The following is a 10,317-nucleotide window of genomic DNA, read 5'->3' on the forward strand; positions in this document are numbered from 1 at the left end:
CTCAGCTACCGCTGCTCTCTTCAGAGAGAGGAGCAGAGGGAGGCGGCCAAACCTCCCGGATAATAAAGAAGTAACAAATGAGGAATAAAAGCTTATGGAAGACATCTTAACCCAAGGATGAAAAAAATGTCAACATCTGTGAGGCTTTCTGCACCAGCAGACCCGGGGCCTAATGAAAACCTTCGAAAAGCCATTCAGTGGCTCAGAGGCGAAAAGGCTACATTTTTCTGGGAGGGGGGGTGTCCCGGGTTCCCTGAGGCCACCCTTCTGCTTGGACGCTCGGGTTCAGCTCCAGCTTTATTAAGGAACCAGGGGCAGGGGTGAGCAGTTTCCGGACCCCTTTAGGTCGCCGAGGCTAGGCAAGGCGGGTGGACTGGGGAGTGGGGCGAGGTGTCTGCGGCGAGGCAAGGAAGAAAGCCGGGGAATTAGAGAAAACGCTGTTTAACAAGGCTCCCTTTTGACTGGGGCCCCTTAGGAAGGATGCGGGCCCCAGGAAAAGTAATCCTCTTAGCGCTACTTATGTGTGTGTACAAAACAAGGAAATCGAATCTGAATGTCCTCATTGCATTTGCTAAAATACCTAATGAAAACACAAAGATTTCTTATTCTGATCTTCACCTTTCATTCACAAGACGGAGAGTGGCAGATGTTTGCTCATAAGACTGATTTTTAAAATTCAAACTGGAGATTGGGGGTGGGGGAGGAGCCGGCCCTCCTCTCTCTCTTCAGGGGGTGGGTTTGCACCACTCTGAGCCTTTGTACCGTGTCCCCTGGGGTTTCTGCACGCTCCTGCCCAGGGCCTTCCAGGTGCTGGTGGGTTTGTGTGGGGGTCGGGCTCTGCACTCACCCCTGGAATGTCTTTCCGGAGGCCTCGGGGAGACAAACCTCAAATCCTGGCCCACAGATGCAGCTCCCTGAGAAGAGTGGGCCGCGGCTCCCAAAGAAATGTGCTCCCAAATTCGTGACGGCTCTGCCTTGGGGAACCTTGTACCCTGGCGGGAGCACTCACAGATGGTGCTCACCCCCCACGCACCCACATACACGCACACCTCCCACACCTACGCACAGGCACGCCCTCCCCTCCGCTCACACGCACAGGCACACAAAACCCATTCCACTCACTCCCGTGTCCATGCACCCCTGAGATCATAAACACACACGACATCACTCCCCCCAGCCCGCCGCACCCACCCACCCTCTCCCAGTCTCCACTGTTTTCAGTAGCCTACCTTATGCATCTCCTTATGCATCTCCTTATGCATCTCCTTATGCATCTTCCTTATGCATCTCCTTAGCACACAGTTCTCTCCCTCTCTCTCTTTTTTTTTTAAGATTTTATTTATTTATTCATGAGATACAGAGAGAGAGAGAGACAGAGGCGGAGATGCAGGCAGAGGGAGGAGCAGGCTCCATGCAGGGAGCCCGACGTGGGACTCGATCCCAGGTCTCCAGGATCACACCCTGGGCTGAAGACGGAGCTAAACCGCTGAGCCACCCGGGCTGCCCAACACACAGTTTTCTTGACCACACGTGTCACTTATGATTTTGCTCTAGAATGAAACAAGATGCGAGTGAGGGTAAGTAAAACATTCTGGATTGCCAAGGACACAAATGCACTTTTCTCTCTCCTTTGGCGTGTTGGGGGCTCTTTGAAGTTCAAAACTATTGCTTACTGTTCGGTTCCAAAAGGAGTGGAGGAGGCAGCCGCAGAAAGGCCACTACGGCTCCGGGTCTGGTTCGAGCTGTCGGTCTGTGAGTCAGCACCGCGATCCTAGGCTGCCAGGGTAGGTAGTGAGCTCCCGGGCCCCCAAAGTATTCAAGCCGTGATCTGTGAACCCCGCCATCTGTCATCGTAAGTCAGATGGGAGTCCCAAGCTAGATGTGCAGCTGAACTGGATGAACGCTGACGTCTTCTGGAATCCTAATATTAACAATTATATTATCTATGAACACTAATTATGTGCTAGTCACACTTCTAAAGCTTTAACGGATCATTTCATTTTCATTTCAATTCCATAAACTCTCTTATGCTTGTTTTGTAGTTAAGGAAACAAGACTAGAGGAGGCGGGGGCACAGCCGGTACCAACGGAGCCAGTATTCACAGCCAGGCCCATCTGACGCGCCGAGGCTACTGACCTCTTAAGAGAACTGGATTGTGAATAATTCTCTGCTCTTTCTTCTCTTGGTCGGGTAGGAGGGGACTGACCGTGCCCGGCCTGACTCACCCCGTATTGCGGCAGCGTCTCCTCTCCGGTCCTTTGGAGGAACGAGGGACATGCAAGGACGTCCTCCGCAGGCCCTAGGCTCTGGAGGGTTCCGCATCAGCCGCCAGGCCCCAGACGTAGAGGTGGGCGGACGTCGCCCGTCCCCTGCAGCAGGGGAGCTCCCGTCAGGTGCCCCATCCCCTGGCCTGCAGAACTCTTCCCGCAGCGACTTGCCAGAGGGCACGGGGGCCCTGAAGAGAAGGGAAGCCCGGCTGCCCTGCGCACCCCTGCCAGGAAGACACCTTCTCACCCCTGGGTGCCCCTCTAGAGAGTGGAGAACGGGGCCCACATGGAGGTCCTCTTCCGTCCTCCACACCTGATGTTCCAAGGGGCCAGGGGCCGCAGTCACACACCTGGAACCTGTCAGGATCACGGATCGATCCTATGGTGCTTCTGCAGATGTGTCTGTAAACTCTTTGACACTTCTCCCCTCCAGAGGCGGATCTCAGTTACCCTCCTGAGTGTGGACTGGACTTAGTGACCAGCCCACGGGGGAGTGGGGCAGGCCCGATGGGATGTCACTTCCCAGATTAGGTTATAATAGGATGACGGCCTCTCTGGGTCTCGCAGCTCTGGGGCCAGCCAGCTGCCGGGCTTCGGAGCGGCCTACAGGGGAGTCAGCCAGCGCCGGCCTGAGGGGGCCTGGATCGGGTCTTCTGAGCCTTCCAGCAGCCCGAGGGCCCCTGGGAGCGTCCCTCAGGGAGCGTCCCTCAGCGGAGCCCCAGCCGTCTGCGCCCCGGGGACTTAGCGCCGGCTGCCAGGTTCCCACCCACAGAAACCAGGAGGCCTCAGGGCTGTGCCTGAAGCGGCTGCGACTAGGGCAGCTGTGCCCACGGCACTTCCTCGCTGACCACTGGGAGCCTCAGGACTCCACGGGGCGGGGCAGGGGGGACGCTCCCGTGTTCACAAATGACAAGTCCCTTACTGAAACGCGTGCAGGTATCTCGGCCTCTTGTCTCCCGCTGCTCAGACCTCGCCTCGCCCGGCTTTCCGCTGAGGGACGCGGGGTTTGGGTGTGGAGGGGCCACCGAGGATTGCCGCAGGGTGTCCCTGAGGGTAGCAGCCCCACAGGCCGTCCTGCCCAGGCCTCGCGTTTTGGCCCGTGTGGGAAGTTCCAGCCACACATATGAATTTTGAATGTAATACAGAACTTACCACCCAGAAAGGACTGTGTGAAGTAAGCGTAATTTGCCTGTGTTTATTTTTTTATTATGAACTTAAGCAAAGTTTATGGAAAAAAAGGAACCTGATGATCATGAAGCGGAGCTATTTACATCTCTGCACATTCTCTTGTTTAGTGCTCTCTACACAGCTGTGAGGCGCGGGGACTGCAGAGTTCCTCCTCCCTTACTCGCGTGTCCGTTGCGCCCCAGGCCCTGCAGGGCTGGGATCCCCGCCCACCATCCCGTCCTGGTGGCCCAGTCGCCCCCTCGCCTTGGGCTGCCCCAAGTCCTTCACCCTCCCAGCCTGGCGGGTCACTGGAACACAGGCGAGCCAGGCAGCCTGGAGTCTGGGGCGTCGCCCTCCGCTGGGGGCGGGTCTCGTGGCCCCTCCTGCTGCAAAGGCAGGCAAACAGTGCTTCTGGGGCTGGCTGCTGCTGAGGGCCCTGGGTGGTCACTACCAGGGGCAACTTGACTTCCCCGGGCTCTCGGGTGGAGTAACCCTCCCCCATGCCTGAATCCCTGGGCAGGGGCTGGTAGTGGGGTGCGGGCCTTCGCCCTCCAAGGCCAGGCTGGCCCCAAGCACAGGTGCACAACATGCAGCTTTCAGAGCAGCTGCCGGCCTGGCGCACTTTGGAGGGACAGCCCAAAGAACCCCTGGTTTCTCTGACCCGAGCCCTTGGCTGGACCAGGTCCTCCTTTCCCCCCAGCTTTCTCCTTGCTGTGCAGCTTCATCCCCCACTGTGACCCATTTTCACCAACAGCAACAGGCGTTCAGAAGTCCGAATGTCCTACTCATTGGTCCACTGGCTTCCTGGTGGATCCTAGGGAGGAACTGGCAATGACTGGCCCAGATAAAGGCTCGTGGTTTGCTCTTGGTCTCTGTGGGGCGCCCAGGGGGCTCAGGGGTGGAGCTTCTGGCTTCAGCACAGGCCATGACCCTGGGATCCCGGGATTGAGTCCCACATCGGGCTCCCTACAAGGAGCCTGCTTCTCTCTGCCTTTGTCTCTGCCTCTCTGTGTCTCTCATGAGTAAATACATAAAACCTAAAAAAAAAAAAAAAAGGTTGGCTTCATGTGCACCACCTGCAGGGGGTGGGCCTTGGGCTGACCTGGCCACAGGGACACGGTACACTCTGAGGCAGGCTGGAGGGTTGAGCCCCCGCAGTACCTCCTTCCCCCACTGCCCCACCCACTGTCTCCACGGGGCCAGCTCCCCGGGGCTTCTGTTCACTGCTTCCCCCGCCCACAGGAAGCCCGGCGTTCCCACAGCGTCCTACACCTCTGTGAGGCTCCCTGGTCGGGCCTCAGTAGCCCTGGCTGTAACCTGAGAGGTTCTGAGTACACGATCTGGGAAGCCCCTTCCAGCCCTGAGGTTCTGTGGTATTTGCTCTCAGTACCTCCTAGATCCTGCCCCAGACGTGACCTCTCCCCTTCCCTGTGGACGCCAGGACCTGTGGTGTCCGCAGCTTGGTCCATTCCTCTGTGGGGGGAGAAAAAACAAGGGTCCAGACCCCAACTCCTGTGAAATCCAAGCCAATGAGAGCATCGGTCGTTGGAGGGAGAGGCAGGCGGAGGGCTTGGAAGGGCCGAGTGCTGCGAGCGTGTCCTCAGCCAGCTGTTTGCTTCTGCACCCGCTGCCCTCTGCGTGTGGCTGGGGTCACCATGCAGTAGCCACCTCGGCTTGGTAGCTCTGTTTTGAGGCCTGGGACGTCTGACTCTTCCCCCTCCCCCCCCCCCTTGGCTTTTCTCCAACTGCCCTCTTCCCTGAGGAAGAGCCCCACCAGGCGGATGCACAGTGGGAGACGCGATTGGAAGCTAAACAAAGCCTGTGGAGGACCGGAAGTGTGACACACGCAGGCCCGGCATGAGCTTGTAGCCCTAACACGTGTTCTCCCCTGTGTGCAGAGACTCGTCTGCAGCCTGGAAAGACCACCCTGGTGTCACGTGTGTCGCCTGCCACCCTCGTCTCCACCTCCACCCTTGCTTCCCTGCCCCGTAGGTAGGACGCCTCCCCCGCGGACATTCGGGTCTTGTGAGATGTCACCAGGGGAGCAGTTAGTCACACCCCGCTGCGATCTGTCCCTGCTGTGCCCCCTGGCATGCCCATTCCCTACCTCACCAGTCGTCCGACCCCTCAACTGCCCTCAGCAAGCTGTCATCCTTCCCTGCAGGTCCCAAGCAAAGAAGGAAGCCACTTGGGAACAGGAGGGGCTCACCTTCTGCCCTGGGCCCATGCTGAGGACAGAAAGACCCCTGAGTGGGGAGCTGGAGCGAGTCCATTCCCTGGGTACCGAGCTGCACGGCCAGGTACTGTCTTCCAAATCCTGACCTGGACGCACGGCAGCAGTAAACACCAGAACAGTGTGGACACAAGAGGCTGCCATGAATGGGAAGGAAAAGTGAGGACCTGATCTGAACCTGAGGACCAGGATACGGGGTAGGGTGGGGGTGGGGGCAAGGCTGGCCCTCCACGTCCAAAAAAGATGATCCTAAGATGTGATTATCACAAACATGTGATCAGGGCTGGAACTGATGAGGAGCTTCCAGTCCTGGGACTGTCATTCAATGCCTGGACGATGCTGAGCAAGTCATACAACATTGCTGAGCTTCAGTTTCCCTATTTGTAAAACATCAAGCCGGCTAAGAGTCATCCCCACATTCGTGTTCCTGGTTGTATTTCTGTTGTGTAAGAGTCCAGTTCCCAAAAGGATGTGTTTGGGGCAGGGAGTGGCGGGGGAGATAGGAAGGGGGTGTCCACAGCAAGTGTGCGCAGGAAGGCGTTTCCAGGGCTGAGGATCGTGTTCTCTGCTCTGTAGGTGAGGAGGCAGCCTCGGAGAGCAGGCGAGGCCACCCGCTGTTGTGCGGCTGGGCCAGGGCTCAGGCCACATTTTGCTTTGCTCTTCTATGGAACCATCCCTGTCCCTCTTTCTTCCTGTACCTCCTTGTCAGAACCCTGCCCGCCACCTCTAGGTCCATCCTCAGAGTCAGCTCCTCCATGCGGCCTTCCCTGAGACCCCCAGTGGGGTCAATGGCTCCTCCCACCAGGACCCCGTAGCACTTTGTCCCCCCCTTAACCAGAGCCAGTCTGCCTGCCCCAGCCGACTGGGAGCCCCTTGCAGGCTGAGGCTTCGACACAGTATGCTATATGGCGCACCATAGGTTCTGCTGAGCGTGGAACTGAAGTTACTCTGGGTCCTCTCCCTGGGTATCCGGGTTCCCCCATTCTGCCATCTATCCCCAGCCTCCACCAGACCCCAGAGAGGAGACTGTGCGAGCCCTACCCCAGCACCTGCAGTACACGTTCCCATGTGGTGCAGCACCTGCCCCAGAGGACAGAAGGTGAGAAGGAACTTGTGCTGGTAGTGATGCCTCAGAGGGGCCTCACCTGCAGGGTCCCCCAGACCAGGCAGGAGAGTGGGCTGTGGGACCCCCTGCACTTGCCCCTGGAGACACCCTTGCTGGGACCTCGGAGGACTCCAACCCTCTGAGTTGTCTAGACTGTGTGCAGCCCCTCCATCTTCCACCTTCAGCCCCAGGGGGTCTGAAACAGCCAGTGGGTCTTTTTCATGGTCCGCGGTCCATCGCTTCCGATTAGAAACCCAGTGGGGTTTCTAGGATGGGGGACGGCATCCTGCCCTGGCACCTAGCTCCGCGTGAGGCACAGGGAAGGGACTCCACCAAGAATGGCTACAGCCCAATGGAATCTAGTCTTCCAGTTCATCCCAGGACTGTTACGTTTTGGGAAGGACTTCGGCACTCAGGTGGTGGGTCCAGCCCCATTTCAGGCATGGGGCCGCCAGAGAGTCCATGAATAGTTTGTCCAGAGCCCCACTGAGCCGTCTGCCTATGCTCACTGCAGTAAGAAGGGGTCGAAATGGCCCGAGTTCAAATTCTGACTCCATGTCTTCCTGTGTGTCGCTCTGGCAATGACTTCACATTTCGGGCTTTGCTTTTGTGACTAATAAAAAGGGAATGATATCCACCCCACAAGGTTGTTGCCATGTTTAACACCAGATAGTGTTGGCAGACGCGGGGCACACAGTAGGTGCTCAGTGAATGCAACACCAGCCGCTACCCTTCCTTCGGGTGGAGGAGGAAGGTACGATTCGGCCCAGGGCCTAGCGAGGCAGTTCCTCAGCTCTGATTACAGCTGCGGGCCACCCAGTGGTCTGCCTGGAGGTCGCCCTGGGCAAAAAGTTAGAGGGAAATTCGTCTCCTGAGGAGCTGGGCTTCCGTCCACTTTCCGGCAGCTGTGGCCCGGAGGGGTGGTGAGGAAACCTGCCCGGGTCCCAGGGCCTTCTCTGGCAGCATCCGGACACCGAGTCCTTCCCTGGCCAGCTGTGGGACCGGGGCGGCTCCTTCTCCCCGGGTGTGGGCAGGGCAGCGCCGGGCTCGCCGGCAGCTCAGGCCGTCTGAGATTCTTACGCCCCGAGAGGTGCTGTGCAAACACCTGGTGCATCGTGTTGCTACTGTGAGCACCACTGATTTCTTAAAGAAACTTTAAGAAGAAAAAGAGTTTGCACTAAGTCTTGGTTCAAAACTCTTTTTTTTTTCCAAGCAGCAGAAAAAAAAAGAGGGAGCGAGGTTAAAAAGAAAAAGAGGATTCAAGCCAACAGCTCCGGCTCCGTTTTCAGCCAAATAGAGGAAAGAAGTGAGTAGCAGAGATTTGTTTCCAAGGCAGCTTGTCTGAGCCAAGAAGAGCTCCTGCCAGCGCAGCGGGGCCTGGGGCCAGCGCCTCCTCAGGGGGTCCTGCCCTGCGTGCTCTCCCAGCGCGTGGTAGACGGGGCTCCTTGGTGCTGGGGTGCTGGTACCAGGGGGCCTCCAGGCCTGGTTCCTCGGGCTGGCTCTGCTTCTACGCCTCCTGGATCCTTGAGGGAGGGTGAGAGGGAGAAAAACCAACCCCCTGGCTGCATGTATCATCCAAAGGCTTAACCAGACACTGTCTGCTGAAGGCCCGGCTCCCCCGCGGGCCGGCGGTGGGGGAATTGCTGGGTGAGGGAGGCTGGGAGGAGATGGAGGACGCTGGGAGTGGGACTGGCTTCAGGGCAGGAGGTGGGCGAAGCACCCGTGTCCTGGGCGGGTAGCAAGTCGCTGGCCCACACACACCTGGGGGTGGGGGCAGAGTCTGCAGGCATTTTACTGTCAGCTGTTCTGACGCCCTATTCTGTAGATTGACAAACTGAGGCCCAGAGAGCGGAAGGCACCCACACAGTAGCAGAGCCTGGGCCAGAACACTCCGCCCTGCACCTTCTCTCTCACCCCCTGCTGACTCTTCCCCAATCAAGCAAATCCCATGCACAGGTGTCCCCGACTGTAAGTCAGCTCATTGGAGCAGGGGTGCGCTTTCTTACAGAAAACAAGATGTTTCCTGACCACCTGTGTCTCCCCGTGGCCCCCTCTCCCAGGTGTGAGTCAGGCTGCACTTTCTCAGGGAGGATTTCCCTCCTCTGGGTCATTTCTAGGTGCTGGATGTGTGGGGAGGTGACCCTCCGTGAGCACGGACACAGTGGGGGAGGCACCTTAGAGTGTCCGTTTCTTGGCTCCATCTCTCCCCGTGTCAGAGGGAACGTATGAACAGTGCACTTGTTTTCCGATGCCTGATGCCATTGCCAGTGGGGAGCTGGGGAGCAGGGGGAGGGAGGGAGGGAGAGAGGGAAGACCTGGGGATAGAATCTGAGAGGGGGCATGCTTCATGTGGTGGGGGGACACCTCGTTATTATTACTATACCTGTCAATCCCCCTCCAGCCCCTGGACTCTGCCTCAGTGCTTCTCATCCATCTCTCCCCCAGCCACAGGCCTGGGTCTCCCCATGACCATCTCTCCACCGCCACCTTGAGCAATCTCCTCCTGAGCTCCCATGATAAAGTCTAAACCCCGTCACTGCCCCCTTACACACTGTCCATCTTTCTGTTGCAACAGACCACTTAGCACTCTGCAGGTCCTCCCCCCGCCTCAGCCCGCCGCGATTTCACTGCCTGCCTCTGCAGCCCTGCCTGTTGTGGTCGGCTCCTTCCCTCCCCACTCCAGCTGCAGGAGCCTCCTTCCAGGCCTTGGACGCAGCAAGCCCAGGCCCACCTCTGCACCTGTTGTCCTTCTGCCTGAAGCTTTTCTGTCTCTACCCACACAGCGTCCTCCTCGTCAGGTGAACTCCGACCGCTCCTTTAGAGCTTAACTTCCCTGTCTGCTCCTTAGCACCTGCTGCCCTCTCCTCTCTTCCGTGTGTGCTTCTTCCTCCACAGAACCTAAAACACTATTGAAATCATCAGGAATTTCTCCTTCTCCACATGCCATGAGCTGCTCAGGGCGGGCCTCGCCCTCATTCACGGGAGGCCGTCCAGTGGTTAGCATTTAGTAAGCTCTTAAGAAAACATTTATTGAATCAAAATAATCTCTTTCTTACTGGTCGGACAGCCTCTCAAAGGCCGGCCCTGCCTCCACATCACCAGGATGTCCAGCGGGGTACTGGCCTCACAGATTGCCCACAAATGCTTAGTAAATTGAATTTCAGTGACGCTGCTATCGGGGGAGAGTAATCAATAGTGTTTTCTATCTCTAAACACCCCCTGCTTGCAAAAAACTTCCAGGCTGTCTTGGTTAGCAACCATTCCGGGTTTTCAAAAGTGAAAAGCAATTTGCCACAAGCAGAGAATGACAAATAGTCAGGATGGGAGAGGAAGAAGGGAGGGAAGCAATTATGGGGGAGGCGGAGGGGGAGAGGAGCAAGGGGCCATCAGCCCCAGGTCCCGAGCCCTCCTTCTGCAAGTGAGAAGGAAAACAAAGAAGGGTTATTCTCAGAAAATCCCATTTGCTCCTTAAGAGACCAGGAAAATGCTTTGTCCTTCTGTCCTGGTTAGGTACGGAGCCCGACCACACTGGAGGTGCTGGCCA

The sequence above is a fragment of the Vulpes vulpes genome, unplaced genomic scaffold (genome assembly GCF_048418805.1).
Source record: "Vulpes vulpes isolate BD-2025 unplaced genomic scaffold, VulVul3 u000000759, whole genome shotgun sequence".
Taxonomy (NCBI): Eukaryota; Metazoa; Chordata; class Mammalia; order Carnivora; family Canidae; genus Vulpes; species Vulpes vulpes.